Source organism: Parasteatoda tepidariorum, chromosome 8 (genome assembly GCF_982258835.1).
Source record: "Parasteatoda tepidariorum strain Cologne lab strain chromosome 8, Ptep-v5.0, whole genome shotgun sequence".
NCBI lineage: Eukaryota > Metazoa > Arthropoda > Arachnida > Araneae > Theridiidae > Parasteatoda > Parasteatoda tepidariorum.
In genome coordinates this window covers 26809010-26822742 of record NC_141762.1, presented here as the reverse complement: position 1 = coordinate 26822742, position 13733 = coordinate 26809010, and the positions used below count along the sequence as shown (strand labels likewise).

The window sequence follows — 13733 nt, the reverse complement described above, 5'->3', positions numbered from 1 at the left end:
TTAAACTACAATCATGAAATGACAAATTCAAAGAAGCCAAAATGTAACTTTTTAAATGTCTTTAAGTCTATAAGTTTCCGTTAGGAAATAAAAAATTCAGAATCTAATTTTTGAAATATCTTTAAATTATTAGGCTATGAATTCTTTGAATATTGTGAAATGACAAGTCCAAAGAATCCAATATGAAACTCTTTAAATATATTTAAAGTATTAGTCCATTCCTACAATGGTATAAAAATGGCAAATCTAAAGAATTCAATATGAAACTTCTTTAATATCTTTAAAATATTTAGTCTATTCCTACAATGGTATAAAAGGGCAAATAGGAAGAATCCAATATAAAAATCTCTATATCATCTGGCTATAAGTTCCTATAATGTTATGAAATGACAAACCCAAAGAATTCAATATAGAGTTCTCTAAATTAATCCAAAAACATATGAGTGTTGAATCTGCTTTTGAAGTAATGTTGTTATCAAGTCTAACCTGTCTTGTAATTTCTTTCATTCGAATCAGAGGGGATAAATTAGTTTTAGTTATAAATTGAGACATTTTGAATCTTGCCTTTGGCGCAGTTTTTTTTATCAAGCTTACAACGAATCCAGCAAAAGCAATTATAACCGCACAAATGAATCCTTAAGGGGGATAAAGGCAGCCAAGACAGCCGTTGCAACTGTCCAAACAAATAATCCATTTGCGTTGAAGTAATCGTGTGCGGTAGATTTTATTTTTATTTTTGTTTTAATAGCATTTTGATAAAGGTCATTTAGTCAATAATCGTTTGCTTCTTTCTTTTTTTTTTTTTATCTTTTTGATGCAGTAGTAATTACAATGAAGAGCGTGATTAAGCATTTGAAAATGTTGTGTTCTTCTACTAAAACATTTTCTGTTCGTAATATATATCCAGTACTATGCTTTCAAGGCAAATTTTACCACGCTTCGCTCTAAACGCATTAACAATAAAGGAAACATTGGAGATGACATGGTATGCTTTGCAGAAAGTTATTGATGTTTCAAAACGTGTTAGAAATTTCGGAACGTGTGAAACATAATATCATTCAAATTTACTGCAACGTGAATATGGTGCTTTATTTAATCACATTATCGTGCTTTTTATCCTACATTATACGAAACTATGATAGAAATTAAATCGAAGCATTGTTCAATATTATACCGATTAATGGTGTAGGAATAATGGTGCACCATGCTACGGTTCAAAGTACCCATATTACGGTTCAACGTGAAATAACAAAGCAAAGTATTACGGTTCAATATTGAACCGATTTTTTTCAGAATGTCACATTAAATCGATAAATACATATTGATTACATTCGCGTTATGAACATCATTTTGTGACGAAATTAAAATTGTAGGCTTACTACCAATTGCTTGTGTAAAAATATTGTCCTTATTGTGTACGTACAGATTGTGCTATGTAAATTGTGTACTTGTATGTAATAGTACTCATTAAACTTACTGCAAACACTTTTGAATTATCTGATGAGATTTTTTAGATGATTCGCCTTTTCTAGCGAAATATGGGTCCCACGAACCAAGGTGTCCCAATGGTCTTTATTTTTTTTCTCTGTCAGACTTAACTTGTAGTACCGTTTAATCAAATTACTTAGATTATTACCTGACGTTTAATCAAATTACCTTTGACGCGGTATAGTCATTAACCACAAAACTCTACCGTGGGGGGGGGGGACAGAAATAAAATCACAAAAAAATGGATATGCCAACAGAATGGTATTCTGTAATAAAAGCACATTCATAAATATAGTTATTCAAAACTAAATATACAATAAATAATTAAAAATAAGAATCGATTATTGTTTAACGTAAAACAAGTGTAAGAGAAATTTTTTTTCTCTTTTTTTTTTTAACAGAAGTAAAAATTTAAAAATTTTTAATTTTATTTTTAGTTCAGTTTCTTTCTTTTTTTTCAAATGGAGATAAAGGGGAAAAAATATAATGCGTGAGTTGAATAAACCTATACTTTTTTACCCGATCCAATAATTTTTTGACTATTCGACTATCTGTCAGACAAAACCTTAAAAAAAAACAATAAAGTAAAGTAAGCTACAATTGATTTAAAATGTCTGAAATGCAAGACAAGAAATAAATAATCGCGTGGCAAGTCTTTTGAATTGGAATCATATTTAGATCAAGTAAAACAAGTTAAGAAATCAAAATGCTCAACAATATGTCCATATTAATTCGCTATATAAACCCAAACGTCTATTGAAAATTTAGAAATAAACCTTTTTCATGTTAAGGTAACTATTTAGTATCGATTTCCATTCTTTTTGAGAATATTTACATAATAGGATTCAATTTTTTTTTCTTATATTCTTTTACAAAACTGTATAAATCAAAGTTAATGTCTTCCAATACTTCTTTACTCTATATCGAAAAATCGAAATTTTCAAACACTAAATCGATTATTAAAAATTACTTTAAGGCCACAATTGAATGCAAATGCCTTGCTTTATTTTTATCCTATCTTTGAACAAAAGAGTAATCTTTTTAACGTTGCAGACGATTTTTTTTCTCCCGATTTCGGATTTTTCTAAATCCTTCCACGACGCCATAAAGAACCGCATTAATTCTTTGGGATTTCGAATAAAACCGTATCAAAGCCGACCAAAACTGGAGATCATTCCAGCCTTTAATGTGCCCATTTTACTTTAATTGTACAGACTTAAACTCTCCTTTTAATCAAACATGTTTTTCCTTTAACGAGTGTTGCCATTTAAGTTTTACTTCCTTTTTTTATCGTTTGCACCGTTTTTCGTTTTAGAACAAAGCCCGAGTGCTTTCGCTTATTAGAGAATCAATTCTAATGCTTTTTTTATTTTTAGGATAGAGTGTGCGAAGTACAGCTTAATTCGTGCCAAGGGAGGTGTGCTTTTTACTGTAGAAAATTAAATTTAAACCTTTTATCTCACATTAACGAATTGATCGTTACTCCCTTCGGGCACCGATGAATCTTTTTGTACAGGATTTGGCTGTGTTTGTATGCGCTTCTTAATGCTTTTTGGCAACCAGGAATAAAAATTTTTCACCTAAGCTGCCACTCACTTACCTGGTTTTCTTTGTTTTGTGACATTAATTGCTGTTTTAAAGGAAGATAAGAGAGGAGGTTGCAGTTAAATCTACGGCATTTTTCAATGCGGAATTCTTTAGTACCGGAATCAAATTAAAAATAATTAAATAAGCGATTGCTCAGGGATAAAAAAGAATTTATATGCTTTTTATTTATTCTCTGAGCAACTTGAAGTACATGAAAGTTTCTTCAGTGTTATTTTTATGTAGTTTTAACTTTTAACAATTTTTACTAATTATTTTATCCGGTACATAAAGTGAGAAAAGTCGTGAGATTATTTTTTCTTAAATCATATCTAATGATAAACTTTTTTTTTCAAACAAATTTCAAACCTTTTTAACTTTTAATTTTCATAAAATACAATTAATTTACCATCACTACCATTAAAATTTCTCGATTGCTCTGTTACGCAAAATGTAATTAGTTTACAATTTCTTCTCATGAAAAAGCATCAATTTTCGTACGAAACAATTATACTTTTTTAATGATCTCTCTTTCTCACCACGTTTAAAAAACATGGGGATTTGTGTATTCTTACAACAAAATTGGAGGATTTTCAGTAAAATCTAATCGAAAGCAATTTGCTTTTTGCAATTGTATTTGCATTCGGGTTAAGTTTTAACATCTCTCTAAAGCTATATAGAAGAGATGTTAGACACGATTTGGATGTTCTCCTTAATGATGATCCGAAGACAATTTTGGCGCATTCGCACACTTCACAACCATAATTTAAATTAGATGGTGTTAATCACTCGGTCTCCGCACCACATTCTCCAACCACCCAACCGTGCGTCATTGCCGGCTCTGAAACGAAATTACATTAGAGTGGATTTTCATTTGCATTTACAAAAGTTATAGAAAACTTCAGAAAATCTTTTAATTCAAGGAATATCAATTTATTCTAGTTTAAGAAAACTTCCTAACTATATTGTAATTTTTTGTTCTTATTAAAATCGCATTTACAAAAGTAATAGGAAATTTCAGAAATCTTTTAATTCAAGGAATATCAATTTATTCTAGTTTAAGAAAACGTCCTAACGATATTGTAATTTTTTGTTCATTTTAAAATCGCATTTACAAAAGTAATAGAGAACTTCAGAAAATCATTTAATTCAAGGAATATCAATTTATTCTAGTTTAAGAAAACGTCCTAACGATATTGCAATTTTTTGTTCATTTTAAAATCGCATTTACAAAAGTAATAGAGAACTTCAGAAATCTTTTAATGTAAAAAATATCAATTTATTCTAGTTAAAAAAAAAATTTAAAAAAAAAAACGTCCTAATTATCGCATTTTTTTTTTGTTCATATTGATTTGCGTATTTTCGTGGCAAAAAAGAAGAAAAATTGGAATAATTTATATGGACGATTCATAAATTTTATATTTATCTTTACAGATAAAGCAGAATTTTTTTTTCAGTAATTTTAATTTGTAACAATTGAATATCCTCTGAATACGTTAAATTGTATTTTAGCTTCATGTGTCACGACAAAAAAAAAATGCAAACAAAAAAAATCAACAGCCATTTTTTTGCCTATGTAATTAATTGGTTTTTATTAATTATCACTAGCTATTATTAATAATAATAAGCCCGACCAAACAGCAAGGTAATGTTGGTTGCTTGCTTACTATAGTGGTAGACATCCTGCTCTTTGCATACGCTGTTCCTTTATTGTATTATAATTCGTCGCTGACGGTATTGATTTTTTTAAGTTTTATTTTTTTTAGACACTTAATCATAAAAAAACACTATCAGTGTAGTGTATGCCTTGAAATTGCACCTTGCAGCGCTTAATCGTAAAATTTCATCAGGGTATACCTGGCTGTGGCACTTAAATTTAAGATAAACATTAGTGCAATTTACATACCGGGCAACGGTGTACCGAGTACTGGCATTTATCCATAAAAAACATGAGTGTAAGTTAAATAGGGCAATGATACTTACTTTCCTGGATTAATCCAATTATTAAAAATAATAAACAGCAATTATTAACAAGAGCCGTATTACATACCTTAATATTTTCATTAATCTTTTGTTTATAAAATTTAGGATTTCAAAGATTATCATTCATTCATAACGCATCACAGCACATAACACATAGACATATAAAAATTACGTTGGAGTTTCAGTTTCATCAAATTATATCTAATTAATTTCATTGATCAAACTTCATTGGTAATTATTAATAACTGGTTAAGTGATTAAGATGCAAAATTTATCATATTTACCAAAAATCATCGTTATTATTACTTATCACAGGATATTGTTATCAATAACCTGATTTAATCGTAACACTAATATTGATTCATAATAATTTTGATTACAGATAGTTCATCACCTTGAGTTATTTTAATAATTTCCTAAATAATTTCACTTAAGGCTGTGTAAGTTGTACTTGTGCTTTTTTTTTTTTTTTTTTTAAAAAAAACCTTTTTTGTTCTTCTTATCTTTTATTTTTTTAACTAAGCTTTTTTTCATTATTTGGGCAATATTTCATCGTACTCTTTTTCTTACTGTTTATTTCAAAATGTTCCAAATACTTTAGTTAAAACATAATTATGATTTTAATTTATTGTTTAAATGAAGAATTGAAACTACTTCTAAGAAATTCAGCTTAATACTGCAAATACTTAAAATTCTGATGTTTGATTTTATAACTCCATTATTTCAAGAAAATAAATATTTCAGCAGAAATTCGGCATATAATGTTGCAAACTATGCTATATTAACATCTAACAACCATTATTTGAACCAGTATAATCATAAATATTTCTGGACACATTATACACATCTTTATCTGGAGATAAAGATGTGTTTTTGTTTTGATAATTAACGCAAACAAGTCAAAGAAAGCATTGTTTAAACGTAAAGAAAAATAAAGTGAAAGAAAGAATAAAACATTGATTAACTGACAGTTGTCAGGCTAATTAATTAGAGAAAATGGCTGAGAAAATCGAAAAAAGGAAAAGAAGAGAAAAACTTAGAAAACGAGTAGATTACTGTTATTAATGTTACTGGCTGGCACCAAAACTGCGCCTGTCTGACGTCCATCTTTCTTTTTACCCACTATTCTCTGACAAGAAAAAATATCATTTGTCAACATTTTTTAGTAGTATTAATTTGATTTCGGAAATAGAAGAACTGTGTAAAAATATTTGGAATTATTTTCTCAATAACTTTCAATATAAAAATGTCTTCAAACTTAAGATAAAATCGCTTATTAAATCTTTTTTATGTGACCCTTATATATCGTTTGCTATTATTTATTAATATTTATCGCTTGATATTTCAATTCCATTTCATGAGATTAATTGTCTTTTATTGCATTATATTTTGCATTATAATTGCACAATACTGCATTAATTTTCTTTGTATCATTAAAAGCATATTTTGTGTTGTTATTATCATTAGTATTGTTGAAATATGGTTATATTAATCTAAGGATAGATTGTTAATTCTCGTTTTTTTTTCTTCTATATTGTCGGAAATAGCTGTGTTATTAATAGCAGGAGAAGAAAGTTATTTAACTCTTTTAAGTTCAATATTTTAATTATCCTTCAATTATAATTTTTTTCTTCAAAATTTGAAATTTTAATTTGCAATACATGAATTACGATTATTATTGTGAAGAATATTAAAAGAATTATACATTATACAAATTCAGCTTATTATTTTATAACATTGTATATTATAGAGAACATTTTTCCGAATTAAGTACATAAAATAACGCTTTCAATAATTATTATATAGTTCTTAAATAAATAATTTTTCTGCTTTCAATGCGAAAATCTCATTAAATTTTATTTATCCACAACCAGAAACTATTCAAAATATTGACAAAATTATCTCGTATAGATCATCCGAGTTCCAATTATTGTCAGTTTAACATCCTCGTCATATTGAAATAACGAATATTTATCGTTGCATTTTAAATATTCAAAAGAATTTCTGAAAACATGTCTCAAATTTAAAATAAAGTTGCAGACGATCTCCTAATGAGAGTCGTGTTCTCATTTGGAAAAATGTTCTTTTTCAAACGATTTTCTTATATAAACACGATAACGAGAAGGAAGAAACTGACAGAATTACTTGTACTTCTTGTGTCCCCCTGAATAGAATTTTTTTTTTCCTTCTCCTATTTGAAACCCACCAATTCTTTTCGAGTTTTGCTCTTAAAAAGAAAAACTTTTCATTCCGTCCGGACGATTTTTTTATTTTATTTTTTGTCTCAAAGGATCTAATTGTATTGGGTAAACTAAGACTACAATTAGCGCTAACGTATTCCTTCGTTTTACTTTCGATTTCTTTTCAATACAAGAGTTGAGAAAAAAAGAAATCGAAACTAAGTTTTTTCTCCGCTTTGTATCGAAAAAGTTGAAAAAAGTAAATAAATAAATAGATGTTAGGAGAAAAAGCAAAAAAGAAAAAAGAAAAAAAAACTAATTCCGATTCGTTGTAAATGGTTCAACGTACGAAATTGTTCAATTTCTTTCCTTTTTTTAAATATCTCGATTTTGGATCTTTTCTAATTAACTATGCTAACAAAATAGAAATTAAACAAACAAACAAAAAAATTCCTGAATGTTAAAACCGCAATGCCAAACTAAAAATAAAAGAAATTAAAAATATTTCAATTAATGCAAAAACATTTTGAGTTCGTATAATTTCTCAAACGATTTTGTGACTTTTTAATTTTAGTTTTTTTTTTAAACAATAATCTCAATGTCATTTAATATCTTCAGCCATTTTTAATTGAATTTTTATTAATAAATTCTCCATACTTATTTAAGTCACAAGAATAAATAAATAAATGAATTTAACATTAATGTAATAGATTATTTGTTACAATTCACGGAGGTTTCTATAAATTTTACATAGTTTTACAAGTATATAACCATAATTATTACAGTCGACGGATAATTTTTGTCAAATCTCTAGTAATCATTTACAAAATAGAACATTCAATTTCAACATTTTCTTGAAACCATTCTTTTATTCTAAACGAGGAATTTGAAAAAAAAGTAATGCATTAATGTTTTAAGTCATGTATTAATAATTTAGTACTGCTATATCAGAGTTTATTCCGAAAATTATTGTTTATAGTAAGTTTTCTTTTATTTTTCCCTTCTACTAACCTGCTAAGTTCGTTTCAAAGATAGATAAAGAATACTTTATTTTGAAACCGCTGTTGAACAGCCTATTCTGAAACTATTTTGAGTTTAAGACTATTAATGCTCATTAACTCCGTAGCATTTTAATTTTGAAGCCAATTGCTCTTGGGGTAAACTAGTCCTCGAGGAGGACTTTCAGATGGAACTAACCCACATTTGCGTTACATGAAGAATATTACCTCGGAAACCTCGTACAATTAGCCCGACACAAGGGAATTTTAATTCATTATCCATCTACCACTGAGAGTCCCGCAGTGGACTGATCGTTAAGACACGGTTCTCAGCAGATCACCGAAGTCAAACATCACTGGCTGCGGCCAGTGTGCTGGTGGGTGACCACTTGGATCAGTCTGCGTAGGGACCGAAGGTGTGCGGTATTGGTCCTCGTTAAACTGTTCTACTGTAAAGTGCTCGACTTCGCGTACAGGTCGTCGGGCTACCGAAGCGGGGGTGCCATTCCCTCTGCAGAGAATCAAAATTGTGATGGCATGTCTTCGGATCATTCTTAGGGATGTTTCCCAGACCACCGCCAATAGCCCATTGTGCAGCACTATTGCGACTTAAATGAACTACAACAGCGTATCGAACGAAATTCGTATCAATCAGCCAGCACAGGGACTCGAGCCTGGTTCACCTCATTAGGAGGCGAGCGCTATATTTCCAGAGGTGTCGCGGCTCTGACTGCGCGTTTTCTAATTCGTATCATCATAATTTGCGTTCTTAAAGGATTAATGGATTTCGAACAATTATAAATGGAAAAAAAAAATTCGCATTCCAGGATCAAGCACTAGTACAAACTTGCTTTAATGTAAGACTTAAGGGAGAATGAAACTATCAGGCTGTTGATTACGAAACCACAAAAGATGAAAACACACAAAAACCTCTCATGGTTAGCTTGATGGTAAGACGATGTGCCCAATGGTTAGTCCACCACTGGATATTTTACATCAACTCTGTGGTCGATGTAAATTCGGGAGGAGTTTGCAAATCGATCAGCCATGGTCAGGATTCGAACCATAGCCGTTTTTAAGCGAGCCTTTCTTCTCCTGAGCCTTTTCTGCGTTAAGAGCACGCTATACCAGAAGAGAAACTTTTCATCGTGAATTCTCTTTCCCCTTTATAAGTAATTTAAGATTTATAACATGGAAAAAGTGAATTTAGAGCAAGCCATAAAGTTTGAAATACTAAAATACATTTTTCCTAATATCAAAATAAAAATAAATTATGAGAAGATAACTTAGGATTAAGCACTGGGGAAATTCTCTTAGAATAATTTGTTTTCATTTTGATATTTTCTTTTTTCAGCAGTTGGCTTTCTCTAGGTTTGCCTGAACTCACTTTTTCTATAATTTAAATTTTAAATTACTTATGGTGGTGAAAGAGAATTTGCGATGAGAAGTTTCTCCCGCGTTATGATGTCCTCTTAATTGTTCCTTTCTTTATTTTTTTTTTACCAGTGCACAGTGGGCCTGCATCCAAGGTTTCGTGGCCGAAATTAGTATTTCGATAAAATTTGTTTCAAAATTTGGGGTTTTTTATTTAGTGGTTTTTATGTGCAGGTAAATAGAATTCATAGTTGAAATTTTGAAATACGTTTAAAATACCCAAAAAAACAAAATGGCGACTGAAATATGGCGAGCAAAAATAAAAAAAATAATGTAGTACGTTTAAATAATTAAATATAGCAATGAAAATATAATAATTTTCGTCATTTTGTATTAAAATTGAAAACAATAACGCGAAAACATGAAAAAAAAGCATGATTTTTGTTTTTCGGTATATTTAGTTCACCTTTGCAATACGGGCAAAATGGGGCAGGTTTTTCTGAAAGAAGAAATATCAAAGAAGATAGCAAAAAAAAAGTTTAACTAATTGCTTAGTGGAACTTTTTGGAACTAAGTTTCGAAAGTCATTCAAACATTGTAAAATGTCGAATGATAAGATATAAACTATAAGTTTGTCAAAAGTATTAACTAATCCAACAAATTGAAAAATTGTACAATAATTTCAGACTAATTCCTCTGATAAAAATGTAACAGTAAGGTGAAATTCCTATAAATATTTCTGCAATAAAAATTTAAAAGTTGCATTTAAGAAAAAAATTTTAACATATTTTTCATTGCATTGTACTCTCGTCGGTCCAAAAAGTAAATAATAATGTTTGGAATGATTATGAATACTTAATTTGGGCTATATTAAAACTGCCTACACATATTTTAGTTGAAAATTGAATTTTTGACTTTAGGCCAAAGATCATGGTCTTCTGGCCCACAGTGCAGTGTTGAATATATAATTCATTTTAAATTCGTGACTATAGCAATGCCCACCTGCTTAATTAATTTTGAACCTAACCCAGAAAACAAAGCTCGTGAATGTCGATTAAGGTGTTAAGGTTTACCTTAATCGACAAATTTCGAAAGAGACTAACCACATCACGTGAAGAACGGAACCCCCAAATGGGTACCCGGATAGTCTAACCATGGTTTAACCCATGGCGAACAAAAGGTATTCTTTGGCCAAGGTTTAACCCATTAAATGCAGGAAATATTTTTCGTCAGCACTGTAGTCGGTGCAACTTTTGTAGTAGTACACGTCGTCTACATCCACCAGCCATTGCCGAGATTTGAACTTGGATCGCCTCATTGTTATGCTAGCGCAATAGGCTCAATGGTTGCTTATTATCGCAATTCGTTCTTTAAACGCAAAAACTATAAACCAACAATGTATTAACTTAATGGTCCATACCGAAGAAACATAAATTTCGTTTCAGCTTCTTGTAGGGCAAAAAAAAAAGGGTGAAAACTTTCTTTTGTAGCAGAAAACTTATTTCTATGGCTACATTAGATCCTCCCCCTGACACGCCACCGCAGATTAATGTCGGAAGAAATTGTTATTTATTGCTTACAGATCCACCTCCTCAACACAGATATCTCTTTGACCACTGTATCTTCTTAAGCAATAATCATTCTCATAAGACGGAGACAAAGAAAAAACTGTTTCGAGGTATCTAATTGTTTTTTTTTCTTTTTTTATTTATTTTTATTGGAACATAATACGTACATTTATTTGTTTGTAGTAAAAGGAAATTAATGAAAGGATGTAAAAAACAGAAAAATGTAAAGAGAGGAACTTTATGTGAGGCATAAATAAGAGAATAAAGAAAAAAAGCACCAGAAAAAAAGCAGCTGAATCTGTAAAATATCACAAAAAAGCAGAACCATTAAATTTCAATGTGAAGAATTTTTAAAATTTATGTTGGTTCGTATATTGAAAACTATATTTCACTTCCCACAGTAAAATTTATCAGATATAAATTGAATATTTCATCCAAGATTTTTTTAATATAAGATTATAATTTAATTTAATTTGTTTATTTATTTTATCGTACTCTAAATTAGCAATATAGCTGTCATTTCAATTCATCGTTAAATTTATATGTGCTATAAATAGAATTCTATTTTCATTTAACAACAAACAATTTAGAAAAATGTAAGCTATCTGATTAAATTTGATGAAATTTTTGAAAATTCTTTGGTTCGAGATTTCATTCTGAAAATTATTTTATTGTTTTCCGATTTATGAAGTATTTTTAACTTATCTCTTCCTTTAAACGATAAAAAACGAAAGAAAATCATTTAAAATGAGGAAAAATTTATTCTTGCGTTATTTATTTGAGTCTCCTATTAGTATTGCCTTGTTTGTGACACGTAAAATGTACGCTTGTGTCGTGAAAATATATATATATAAAGCTAAAATCTACACGTGAACTCCTAAAATCTCTATTAAGTACCTATTTAGGGGTTCTTATAAAACTCGGAGAAATCCGTAATTGGACTTTTCCCTTTTCTACTAAATATATTCCCTTTAAACTCATTGTAAGATAAATTTTCAAATTAAATTTTGGCTGTTTCTCCCTTTTTTCTTCTATCCCTCCTTATTTAAGGCAAAGAAATCATTACAAAAAAAAAATAATAATAACTAATAACTTTTTTATTACGTTTTTTTTTTTACGCCTGGACAGTCAAAGAATTTTACACTTGATATATATATATATATATATATATATATATATATATATATATATATATATATATATATATATATATATATATATATATATATATATATATATATATATATATATATATATATATATATATATATATATATATATATATATATATGTCCCGCAGTGGACTGATCGTTAAGACACGGTTCCCAGCAGATCACCGAAGTCAAGCATCACTGGCTACGGTCAGTGTGCGGGTGGGTGACCACTTGGATCAGTCTGCGTAGGGACCGAGGGTGTGCGGTATTGGTCCTCGTTAAACTGTGCTACCGTAAAGTGCTCGACTTCGCGCGCAGGTCGTCGGGCTACCGAAGCGGGGGTGCCATCCCTTCCGCAGAGGATCAAAATTGTGATGGCATGTCTTCGGATCATCCTCCGGGATGTTTCCCAGACCGTCGCCAATAGCCCATTGTGCAGCTCTAGTGCGACGTAAAGTCACAACAACTATACGTATATATATATAATTTAATAGCGTACACTGCGTTACTTATAGTAAGATATAAAAATAAACAAAAAATCTCTAAAATGCAATAAACAATAGATTTAACTTGTTGACATTTAGTTTTTACTCCTGTTTGTGTCAAAAAATTTTTTAAATGTCGAAGTTAAATGAGAAGACGAAAAGCAAATATTAGTCATGAGTAATTTAACTGCGTTAAAAGTGTTAGAATTACACTGTAAAAAAAATGAATGCTGAAATTTTGCGACATTCGTAAAATTTTTTGACGAAACCGTTTCCATGCATATGCTCCTAGCAGCAAAAATTTCGTCAGTGACAAAATAACTATATATCCCCCCCCCCTAAAAAAAAGAAGAAAAAAAAGACACATCTCTAACTTTACTTGATATCACTTTTCAGTGGGCACCATCTAGGTGGATCAATGTGATCCTAACAGTACAAGAAAGACTGAGCAGAAAGATAAATAACACACATACCCGAAACAGGATTCGATCCCGGGATCTTCCTGGTATGAGGTTTACTCCTTGACCACCACACATCCGGTCGGCTCCTTACGTTAATTTATTTTCGATTGCCCAGTCTTCATTCTAGTTTTGTCCTTCTAGTTTACGATATCCCACAATGCACTGAGATGAGGTTCCGAGTTGGTAAAACATTTTCGTCATGTATTTGAGAGTTCGCGTTTTGCCACAAATCACGTGATTTCGTGACGAAATGATTCAACTCCTTGACCATCATACGTAAGACCGAAGGTGATCACTGAAGTCCAGCATCACTGACTGTTGTCAGTGAGCGGATGGGTGACCACTTTGATTAGCCTATGAAGAGACCGAGAGTGTCCTCTTTAAATTGTTTTACTACCTAACTGTTCGAACTACTTAATCATGGGAGCCATCCCTTCCGTCAGGGATCAAAATTGTGA

The 13733-nt window shown here is 30.2% G+C and overlaps 1 long non-coding RNA gene across 1 annotated transcript; it reads left to right on the top strand.

The window, feature by feature from the left end:
- Nucleotides 1-8209: 8209 nt before the first annotated feature.
- On the top strand, nucleotides 8210-10990 carry LOC147805954 (uncharacterized). The gene is made up of 2 exons (XR_015428684.1): nucleotides 8210-10764; nucleotides 10804-10990. It is a non-coding gene; the product is annotated as an uncharacterized LOC147805954 (long non-coding RNA).
- Nucleotides 10991-13733: the final 2743 nt, after the last annotated feature.